The sequence below is a fragment of the Megalobrama amblycephala genome, linkage group LG4, assembly GCF_018812025.1.
Source record: "Megalobrama amblycephala isolate DHTTF-2021 linkage group LG4, ASM1881202v1, whole genome shotgun sequence".
Lineage (NCBI taxonomy): Eukaryota > Metazoa > Chordata > Actinopteri > Cypriniformes > Xenocyprididae > Megalobrama > Megalobrama amblycephala.
Window position 1 is genome coordinate 17,937,173 of NC_063047.1, and position 12,183 is coordinate 17,949,355.

Consider the following 12,183-nt stretch of genomic DNA (forward strand, 5'->3'; position numbering starts at 1 on the left):
CTAACTAAAGTTTGAAACATGGGATCACGAAGAACGGGACCTTTAAGATATCTTTAATACTTTTCGAGTTACAGGCATGCAAACTTGAGGGGGAAAAATACAAGAAGTGCTTTTTGCCATTTTTGAACTGTCACTGTTGGCATATAATGCAATGAAGATAGCTAAAGTCAACAGATTTTACTAAGAGACCTACCAATCTCTGTGTAAAAATAAAATAATAATGCTGCCATCTTTCTAAAGTAATTTTTACAACCCTGTAAATTGGTTTCAAATGTGAAAATTGAAAGTGAAAATTTTGACCTGAGATTTGACCTGATAAATATACATCGGTGACATTTAATATTTTGGCTTTCATCACTATTTATGTTTGTCTTTCTACAGAAAAAATATTAACAAAATCAAAAATTTGAGACAGGGACCTCTGGTTGAGTTGACACGGAATGACCCAACTTGGATTTGAATAAATTCAAACCTCCACCACTAAGAATGAATCATTCAGTATGTGTGTTGTTCTGCGGTGACTGTGTTTTAGACATGTATGACTCCTCAAATCATGTGCTGTTACTTCACTGACAGATCAGATGAATGACTGGAGGATGACACTACAGGCTAAAAAGTACCACTGAAAATGGGCTCCACACGCAGCATAAAACATTCAGGCTACTTATCATTTTCCTTGTGGTACTTTATGGATTTTGTAATATAAGAAACACACCTGTAGGAAAGAAAGAAAAGCGAAGATGATAATTGAAACCAGAATATAGTTCTAAATATAGAATCTTGTCATCAAAATGTTTCAAAATTTCTGTTTGACTAAAGCACCACTTGCCCTTTTGTTCTACTTGTTAATTAGTTTATTGTTTTAAAATGCAGACAGGCTTAGTGTGGACGTGAGGCTGGCTCTGAAACTCAACCCAGAGCCAGACATTACACATTCATGAGGTTAAAGCAGGAATGACATCATTCCTAAGGCTGCAGAGGCGTTCATGAATGTTCAAAACGTCTGACACCTGTCCTCAACACATTAGGGAACCTATTCAAATCCCATTTCTTGAAACCCGTTTCAGTCTCACCGCTCTGATCGGATTTTGTCTGGTTTGTCATTTTCTCATGCCATGTAAAACATAAATATGTCAGATGATGTTACAGGAAACATGCTGAAAGTCACTGCAGAAAAAAATGTTGTGTTGTTGCAAAGTGCCGAATTATGTGACCCTAGTAGGTGTTGTACTGAGCTAATCCGTCCTACTCCTAATTCCAATCCTAATCCTAACCCTACCGTCACTACAGCTCCTACTAATCCGGTGGGCCACAGAATTCGGCGCTACACCAGAAAACAAAAGAGTGCCACGGGACACACAAATCGGATCCGAACAGTTGCAATATACAGTGTGGACAGTCAATGATTTAGATCAGATTCCAGTCGGATACATAAATAATCGGATTTGGATGGGCACTTTGAAATGAAAATTACCCCAAGCTTTACTCACCCTCAAGCCATCCTAGGTGTATATGACTTTCTTGTTTCTGATGAATACAATCACAAAAATATTAATAAATATCCTGACGCATCCGAGCTTTATAATGGCAGTGATAGGGATCAATGAGTATGAGCTGTCTCCATCCACATCCATCCATCATAAATATGTGCTCCACACAGCTCCGGGGGGTTAATAAAGGCCTTCTGAAGTGAAACGATGCGTTATGAAGTAAAATATCTTGCTTCCACACAAGGCGCCTTCTGTATTTAGTGTGCACAGAAAGTGTAAAACTCTTGCAGTTCACAAAGCTTATGCTACATCCTACACCTTCCCTATTCAACTTACGGAAGAAGAGTAACTGACGTGACGACAGTTTACACTTTCTTCGTAACTTCAATACGGAAAGCGGCTCGTGCGGAAGCGAGATATTTTACTTCATAACTTGTTAAATATGGATTTTTTTTTTTTTTACACAAACACATAGCTTCACTTCAGAAGGCCTTTATTAACCCCCCGGAGCCGTGTGGAGCACATATTTATGATGGATGGAGGTGGATGGAGACAGCTCATACTCATTGATCCCTATCACTGCCATTATAAAGCTCGGATGCGTCAGGATATTTATTAATATTTCTGTGATTATGTTCATCAGAAAGAAGAAAGTCATATACACCTAGGATGGCTTGAGGGAGAGTAAAACTTGGGGTAATTTTCATTTTCATTTCAAAGTGAACTAATCCTTTAAGCTCTAGTTAACGATAATAACTCTGATCTGAGGTTGATTTTCAGTGGTCTATATAAGAATAGACAGTTAAGGTGCAAAACACAATTTCATTTGCTTTCAACTGAGAAAAACCAGAGATGCAGCAGTGAGATGTGATATCCCAACAAAACAACACATTGTAAAAATGCCCAGTGTTAATGCCTTGAGGAAATTCAAAAGATATTGCATGCAAAGTGAGTTATTGTGGGAACGTCACCAAATCAAAGGTTACTGTGACATTTCCTTTTACTGGAGGAAACAGTCATGTTGCGAGTGAAAAAGAGCCACTCCTATTACTCAAGCTGACCACATGTGAGAATATCCGCCATCGCAGACGGGCATCCAGACGGGCGGCACGCTGGTCACACCAGGCTTCTGCCAACGGACACATTAAACCACTTTTACGCAAGTGTTTAAGAGGAGGAAGGATGGATCTAAGACAGATCTGGGTTTTCTCACGCATAAAGTCTGAGTCTACTGCATAAAAGCCACAGTCCTACAAGTGCAGCACCCACTAACACTCTTATATTGACTCATTAGCTGAAACGTTTCACCTTTGAATCACAGTAGAAAGGTTAACGTGAGCATTTACAGCATATACAGGGCATAAAAATGCATAAACCTGCCCAAAAGATATATATTTAACCTGATCTATGTAAATGAAGAAATGCATCTTAATACAAGACACTTCGGGCAAAAATATAGCTTTTTCATGCACTGGTCAATTTTGAGATTTTAGGCTCTTTGGCTTATCATAACATGTTGTTTCAGAGTAGTGGTACGAAGACATTCCAAATATAAGTGTTTATTTTATTGCACTTAATCTATTTGCGTCTGTAGATTTCAATTACAATCCATATCTTTAAAGGCGGTGAGTTTTAGCCAGAAATCTCCACTTCAGCAGCTCTACACACACCAAATTTTACAGTTTTATCTGTATTCTAAAGGTTTAACAGAGGGGTTCTGTAAAAAATGTAACTAATATGTCAACAAAATCAAACAAGAATTTTGAACCTGGCTTTATCCAATGTTCAGATTTCTCTGTGAGTTTCCTCAAGAACCAATGAGGTTCATTCTCGTTTGTCACGCAGCACGTTTGAGCTTCCTCAAGAACCAATGAGTTTGATTCTTGTGTTACGCAGCACGTTTGAGATTCAGAAAAAAATCAGTGAGGTTCATTCTTGTGTTACGCAGCACGTTTGAGCTTCAGCAAGAACCAGTGAGGTTCATTCTGGTGCTACGCAGCACGTTTGAGCTTCTGCAAGAACCAATGAGGTTGATTCTTGTGTTACGCAGCACGTTTGAGCTTCAGCAAGAACCAGTGAGGTTCATTCTGGTGTTACGCAGCACGTTTGAGATTCCTCAAGAACCAATGAGGTTCATTCTTGTGTTACGCAGCACGTTTGAGCTTCCTCAAGAACCAATGAGGTTCATTCTTGTGTTACGCAGCACGTTTGAGCTTCAGCAAAAACCAGTGAGATTCATTCTCGTGTTACGCAGCACGTCGTTTGAGCTTCAGCAAGAACCAATGAGGTTCATTCTCATCTTATGCAGCACATTTGAGCTTCCTCAAGAACCAATGAGGTTCTTTCTCATGTTGCGCAGCATGTTTGAGTTTCAGCAAGAACCAATGAGGTTCATTCTCGTGTTACGCAGCACGTTTGAGCTTCCTCAAGAACCAATGAGGTTCATTCTTGTGTTACGCAGCACGTTTGAGCTTCAGCAAAAACCAGTGAGGTTCATTCTTGTGTTACGCAGCGCGTTTGAGATTCCTCAAGAACCAATGAGGTTCATTCTTGTGTTACGCAGCACGTTTGAGCTTCAGCAAAAACCAGTGAGATTCATTCTCGTGTTACGCAGCACGTCGTTTGAGCTTCAGCAAGAACCAATGAGGTTCATTCTCATCTTATGCAGCACGTTTGAGCTTCAGCAAGAACCAATGAGGTTCATTCTCATCTTATGCAGCACATTTGAGCTTCCTCAAGAACCAATGAGGTTCTTTCTCATGTTGCGCAGCATGTTTGAGTTTCAGCAAGAACCAATGAGGTTCATTCTCGTGTTACGCAGCACGTTTGAGCTTCCTCAAGAACCAATGAGGTTGATTCTTGTGTTACGCAGCACGTTTGAGCTTCAGCAAGAACCAGTGAGGTTCATTCTGGTGTTACGCAGCACGTTTGAGATTCCTCAAGAACCAATGAGGTTCATTCTTGTGTTACGCAGCACGTTTGAGCTTCAGCAAAAACCAGTGAGGTTCATTCTTGTGTTACGCAGCACGTTTGAGATTCCTCAAGAACCAATGAGGTTCATTCTTGTGTTACGCAGCACGTTTGAGCTTCAGCAAAAACCAGTGAGATTCATTCTCGTGTTACGCAGCACGTCGTTTGAGCTTCAGCAAGAACCAATGAGGTTCATTCTCATCTTATGCAGCACATTTGAGCTTCCTCAAGAACCAATGAGGTTCATTCTCGTGTTACGCAGCACGTTTGAGCTTCAGCAAGAACCAATGAGGTTCATTCTCATCTTATGCAGCACATTTGAGCTTCCTCAAGAACCAATGAGGTTCTTTCTCATGTTGCGCAGCATGTTTGAGTTTCAGCAAGAACCAATGAGGTTCATTCTCGTGTTATGCAGCATGTTTGAGCTTCAGCAAAAACCAATGAGGTTCATTCTCCTGTTATGCAGCACATTTGAGCTTCAGCAAGAACCAATGAGGTTCATTCTTGTGTTACGCAGCACGTTTGAGCTTCAGCAAGAACCAATGAGGTTCATTCTCATCTTATGCAGCACATTTGAGCTTCAGCAAGAACCAATGAGGTTCATTCTCGTGTTACGCAGCACGTTTGAGCTTCAGCAAGAACCAATGAGGTTCTTTCTCATGTTGCGCAGCATATTTGAGCTTCAGCAAAAACCAATGAGGTTCATTCTCGTGTTACGCAGCACGTTTGAGCTTCAGCAAGAACCAATGAGGTTCATTCTCGTGTTACGCAGCACGTTTGAGCTTCAGCAAAAACCAATGAGGTTCATTCTCGTGTTACGCAGCACGTTTGAGCTTCAGCAAGAACCAATGAGGTTCATTCTTGTGTTACGCAGCATGTTTGAGCTTCAGCAAGAACCAATGACATTCATTCTCATGTTACGCAGCACATTTGAGCTTCAGCAAGAAGCAATGAGGTTCATTCTCGTGTTACGCAGCACGTTTGAGCTTCAGCAAGAACCAATGAGGTTCATTCTCATGTTACGCAGCACGTTTGAGATTCCTCAAGAACCAATGAGGTTCATTCTCATGTTTAGCAGCACGTTTGAGCTTCCTCAAGAACCAATGAGGTTCTTTCTCATGTTGCGCAGCATATTTGAGCTTCAGCAAAAACCAATGAGGTTCATTCTTGTGTTACGCAGCACGTTTGAGCTTCCTCAAGAACCAATGAGGTTCATTCTCATGTTTAGCAGCACGTTTGAGCTTCCTCAAGAACCAATGAGGTTCTTTCTCATGTTGCGCAGCATATTTGAGCTTCAGCAAAAACCAATGAGGTTCATTCTTGTGTTACGCAGCACGTTTGAGCTTCCTCAAGAACCAATGAGGTTCTTTCTCATGTTGCGCAGCATATTTGAGCTTCAGCAAAAACCAATGAGGTTCATTCTTGTGTTACGCAGCACGTTTGAGCTTCCTCAAAAACCAATGAGGTTCATTCTCGTGTTACGCAGCATGTTTGAGGTTCTGCAAGAGGCTTGTTTTCGCATGTCAAGCAGGTTCGGTTGAGCTTCTGTTTATGTTCGCTGATCAATGTTTATATGTGAATAAAAGCCTAAATTAACTCTGTTCATCATATATAGAGCGATCATGTCTCTTCAAATTTAGACTAAAACGCTCAATTCATATGGATTAGATTTCTCTTTATGAACTTTTTGAAGTGTCAAAATTTCAATTGCGTAGCTGTCAACAGAAGGACACTCGGATTTCATCAAACAGATCTTCATTTGTGTTCCGAAGATGAACGAAAGTCTTACGGGTTTGGAACCACATGAGGGTGGGTAAATGATGACAGAATCTTCATTTTTTGGGTGAACTAACCCTTTGATGTAATCAAATATGGTGAGATCTATTAGTTAAGATTTGACCCTTTCCATAAAAGAACAAACTCATGAAAGGAAAGCAGTTAAACCAAAAATGAAATGTCATCATTTACTCCACTCTCATGTCATTCCAAACGTGTATGACTTTCTTTCTTCAGTGGAACACACTTTCCATTCACTTATCATCTAGCTATGTGTCTTTTTATTATCTTGAAAACCTCGAGATCCAATCATAATAAGCCACATCCAGCATTATTGTTTGTGAGGTCTGAGGCAAGAAGGACAGAAAGCATCCAAAGATTCCAGGCTGCTTCTGATTAACGTAAGAATCACTGAGCGTTTGACCATTTACACTGGCCTGGAAAAAAAAATGACCGTTCCAGACTGGTCTTATGATTGCCTTGGAAAACATAACCACAAACATTACGTCCAAATCGTATGCTGCAGCTCTACATTCGGTGGAAAGGCCCTCACAACCAATTAAGACACATGAAAGTGACTAAGAAATGGTTTTCTATTTTAGCACAGTCATGCTACATGACACAATACGGAGGTAAACGTTTCAGAGCTAATGACAACCAGCTGTTCAGACGGCCTGAGCTGAAAAACACATTTATGTGCCAATTGTTTTTTCTATTATTGTCGTTTCAAGCACAATGGCGAGTCATTTGTGCAAAACTCAATGCAGAGATGCTATGTTGTTCTGGGTGTTTGTTATGGTGTTGCTAGGTGGTTTCTTAGGGAGTTAATATTGTGCCATAATTAAACAAACAAATCCAGCATTTTGTAAACAAACATGATCTGTTTTGTGATGTGCAAATACAAAGGTCAGTTTCAGGGCTTCTCTTGGGAGCCGAGCGTAAATTGACCCATAGCAAAGCGCCATCTGCTGTTTTGGAAGAGGAAGTTGCTCAACAGCATTTGTGAGAAAATCTGCCTGCACACATTTGTGAGAAAATCAAGCCGAGAGATCTCATAAAAAGGCAAGTGTCTTACAATCGTAACAGACAGGTGTGCTTTGTATGCACTAGATTTGGTATTTGTTCAAAGGTTACATGCCATTTGTAGGATGGTTTGTATTTATTAGTGAAATATGATGTAGGCTCATTTATTTTTATTTGTAAAACAGTACATATATTTGTTACTCCTCTGTGTTTTCGCTCAAACTGACCTTTGTATTTGCACATCACGTTCTGTTTGTTTGTGAGTCGAGTTTTCCTAAGCAGATTGTGTTTGTTTGCGAAATGCTGGATTTGTTTGTTTAATTATGGCACAATATTAACTCCATAGTTGCTAGAGTGTTCTAGGTCAGTGGTTCCCAAACCTGTCCTGAAGGACCCCCAGCACTGCACATTTTGTATGTCTCCCTTATCTGACACACCCACTGTAGGTCTTGCAGTTTCTACTAACGAGCTGATGAGTTGAATCAGGTGTGTTCGATGAGAGGACAGGTTTGGGAACCACTGTTCTAGGTGATTGTTAGGTGATAGCTGTGGTGTTCTGTATTTGTTGCCAGGCATACATTTGCTAAGGTGTTCTGCAAGTGGTTGTTGGTTGCTAGGATGCTCTGGGTGGTGTCAAGGTACTACCATTCAGATAATTTAGAAAAGGACAAGTTACATGTTGAGTTGGTTTAGTGCATGAGCAATAGTAATAGTGATGCTTGCCTTAGTTTTTTCTCAAACTGATCAAAGTGTGGCCTTAAACCCACGGCCTAACCTTAACATCCCAATGCTCACTCTCGCTCTCAGCGCCCCTGAGGGAAACTCGGCCCTCACAACAACTTTCACAAGAAATGTGAAAAATGACATTAGGGCAAGAAAAAAAAAAAAATCCTAATGGGCTTGAAAAGAGAGAATGACTTTTTCATGATTTCTGATGCCACCATGGAATGATTTTGTGATTGTAAGGCACTGAAATGAAGCTGCTGAAAGCTGGAAAAGTCATTCTGAGTTTTGCCAGGATTTGAGGTTTAAAAAAGTGTTTATCAACCAGAGACCACCTTATTTATTCTCATCTAATCATGACAGCATTACATTTCACAATAAAAATATTATTTAAAAAAAATATTTAATTTACATGTATGTAATTCGCAGATGCTTTTATCGAAAGTGACTTGCATTGCATTTACACTATAACAGTAAAAAGCTGCATAATATTTTTGAAAAAAGTCTCTTATCATCATATTAGAATGATTTCTGAAGGATCATGTGACACTGAAGACTGGAGTAATGATGCTGAAAGTTCAGCTTCGATCACAGGAATAAATTACATTTTAACATATATTCACATAGAAAACTGCTTTTTAAATTGTAATAATATTTAACTATTTTTACTTTATTTTTGATCAAATAAAAGCAGCCTTTGTGAGCATAAGAGACTTCTTTTGAAAACATTAAAAAATCGTATTTATTCCAAACATTTGGTTGGTTGTGTATTTGCAGCACCTAAGAATCGAACCCAAGACACTGGCATTGCTAGTGCCATGCTCTACTCTTTGAGCAACAGAAATGCTGTAATCTAATAATATCAAACATAATTTCAGTTCTTTCCATTTAAGTCTTTTTAGTGGCAAGCACCACTATTATTATTGTCTGGCAGAGACCTGATCATCACCCGAATGTCACAGCAAGTACACCTTATTTTTCCTCTGGTCTAAAAATCTAGATTATGCCTAATGTCTGCACTTAATTAAATGTGTAATATAATATTTAATCTACCGCTACATACAAAAACAATCAGAGTGTCTCTCATGCTATAAGGGTAATGGTATTGTGTAAACTATTCTCTGAATATACAGCGCTCTTATGCTTTGTGTGTTCTATAGATCTGGCTGATATGAGAAATTAAAAATCACATATAAAAGCAGGTTGTTAAAAGTTATGATAGCTCCATATTGTGCTAAAGCAAACAGCCTGCAGGGGAAAACCCAACAAGCTCTCTGCATGTAATCTCTGATTATAGCTTTATGGACGGAGGGTCAGTCCTTCCAGCCGGAGTTGCATAACAAGTGTGTAAATAATCAGACAGATCTCTCACAACACAGTTTACAGATCTGCGCTAAAGCTATGTAAACTAGAGCGATGTGTGTCGAGCACACTGACTTTGCTCAGTGTGATATTGAGCTGAAACACAATTACTTCACACGTGGCTGCATCTGATAGAGATGAGATATAACGTCTGAATGTCTCCGTGCTGTGCTAACTGCAACATTTATGAAATGGTGTAAATAAAGGTGTACATTAACATTTATGCATTTGGGAGACGTTTTTATCTAATGCCACTTACATTTCCCTATTCGATCTAAATAACCAATATTTATAAATAAAATAAATAAATCATATATATTTTGTTTTATTTATTTATTATAATTTATATATAAATTATTTATTTATACATAGCTGTTATTTAGATAACATATGGCGTGACATGGGTGCGATATAAATAAATGTATAGGTTAAATATTTAATATAATTATTATATAAAAATATACATCATAATTTATTGTTGTTGTTGTTATTATTATTATTATTAATAATAATAATAATAATAATATATATGATTTATTTATTAACTCTATATATTATATTTATTTATAATATAGAATTTATAATATTAATATTTATAATACTTAAATAATATATATATAAAAATAGATTACATATAGATTTAATTATATTTATTATAAATTATGTATGTACTATATATTATTTATTATATACAAATCAATTTATTATTATTATTAATAATAATTTATATATATATATATATATATATATATATATATATAAGAATTTATAATATGTATATTTAAATAACATATAAATAAAATATGATTTATTTATATTTATTCATTATATACATAATAATTTAATATTTTTATATTATATATATATATATGATTTATTGATTGATTTTCTCTCTCTCTCTCATATATATATTATATTAATAAATATTTATTATATATTAATACATTTTTATTCATTTATTATATATATAAAATATATGAAAATGTTAAAATAAACATTATAAACAAACAAAATCACAAAAATGAATTCTGTTATTTAAGAGCCATAATGTTTTCTTCAAAGGCCTAAACCACAGTGGGTGGAACTGAACTTGGCAGGGTAATTTGTAGTGAAATACACCAAATACTAACAAACTGTCTTAAAATATCAGTATTTATGTCAGAGGTGGTATAGCACTCATAAATCGCAGATTCACAGTTCGGAATACACACCATAAACGTTTTAAGCAAGCCAGGGAAAAAATCCATGAGGAAACATGAGCATATAAGCTATCATTGAATCTGACCCTCAAGCAAAAAGAATATATCTGCCTAAAGTGAGCTTCAAGATGTGATATATAAACATGATTAACACGCAAAAGAAGGAACGAGAGATATGTAGACGGCAGACTCACAGCAAGACATCCAACGGACTCCTTTTAGTGGTTTCTCAGGTCACCGATGGGCCGCTTCTTCTCAGCTGCATGGGAACGGTGGCTGTCGCTAGGAGCGACGGCAGGGCACGACTCGCTGGAGGCCTGGGTTAAAGCACAGGGGTCATCGCCAAGGCGTGAGGCGCCTCGGGTCCCGACATCCAAGACGGTCTTCAAAAACATTAACCCTTCCCAGCATTCCACAGACGTGTGCCAGTGAGCTGCGATGATACCAAATATTAGCATCCAAACACATTAGTAACTGAAAATCAATTCGCTTATTTGGATATCTTGCCTCAGGTCTTCAGTTATGATTAGAGGGTCAGATTATGAATTAATAAAGACATGTTTTCACGTCTCCTCTTCTCAATATTATGATCTCAAAACACGTAAACAAATACATTTTGGAATTTGCATAGCTTAACCAGCTCCATATGTCTCGCTTTTCTAACGTAATAAATTTGCTCGGTTGCTCAGTTGGTACGTTGACCCTTCGCCGGAAGTTTGATTGACAGGCGATCTAACCAATCATAACGCCGAATCCGCCATTTTGTCCGACAAAGTAGTCAGGGGAGTTATTAACATTGGTGGACTTGAACGGTTTTTGCGGTTGAAATGTGGTTCATTCATTCATGAACCGCTTGATCTGAGGCGCTACAGCGATCTGTCACGACAAATTAAAGAGTTTGTTACTGCCACAGTGACACAAGAGCTCAAATTAGTTTCCTTCAAATGTCTGAGCCATTAAATAATAAATCAGTTATTATTTAAGAAGCTATTGAGTAGGCTATTTAACTCACTTTAAAGGTGTAGTGTATGCATTTTAGCTGCATCTAGAGGTGAGATTGCGAATTGCAATATTGAGAAGCTATAGTGGCCAACACAGGACAAATGTCATCGTCTGAGACAGCAGAGATTAGCTAGCCAAGCAAACGGGCTCTGTAGAGCAGTTTGTCCTTTTAGGGCTACTGTAGAAACATGCCGGCGCAAAATGGCTACTTAACATGTAAGGGGAGCCGCTGTGTATGTAGATAGAAATGGCTCATTCTAAGGTAATAAAAACATAACGGTTCATTACGTAAGGTCTTTATACACCGCTGAAAACATAGTTATATTATATTGCATTTCTGTCCTCCTAAAATTTACACAGTGCACCTTTAATTGCATGATTCTCTTCAAACTTATGCTTCACCTTGACAGTAGTGGAACTGAAAGAGAAAATGGGGCCTTCAATAATAGGTGCCTATAAAATGACTCTTTAGCTTATATAAACTGCACAAAAACACAGGAAGGGCGATCAGTTCACAATAAACATCATTTCAGGCGGTTGAGGGTGAAAGTGCAGGTAGGATACTATAACATACTCTCTGTCCTTTCCAAATAACCAGTAATCTCACTCATACAAAGACTCTGGTGTCCATATGTTAG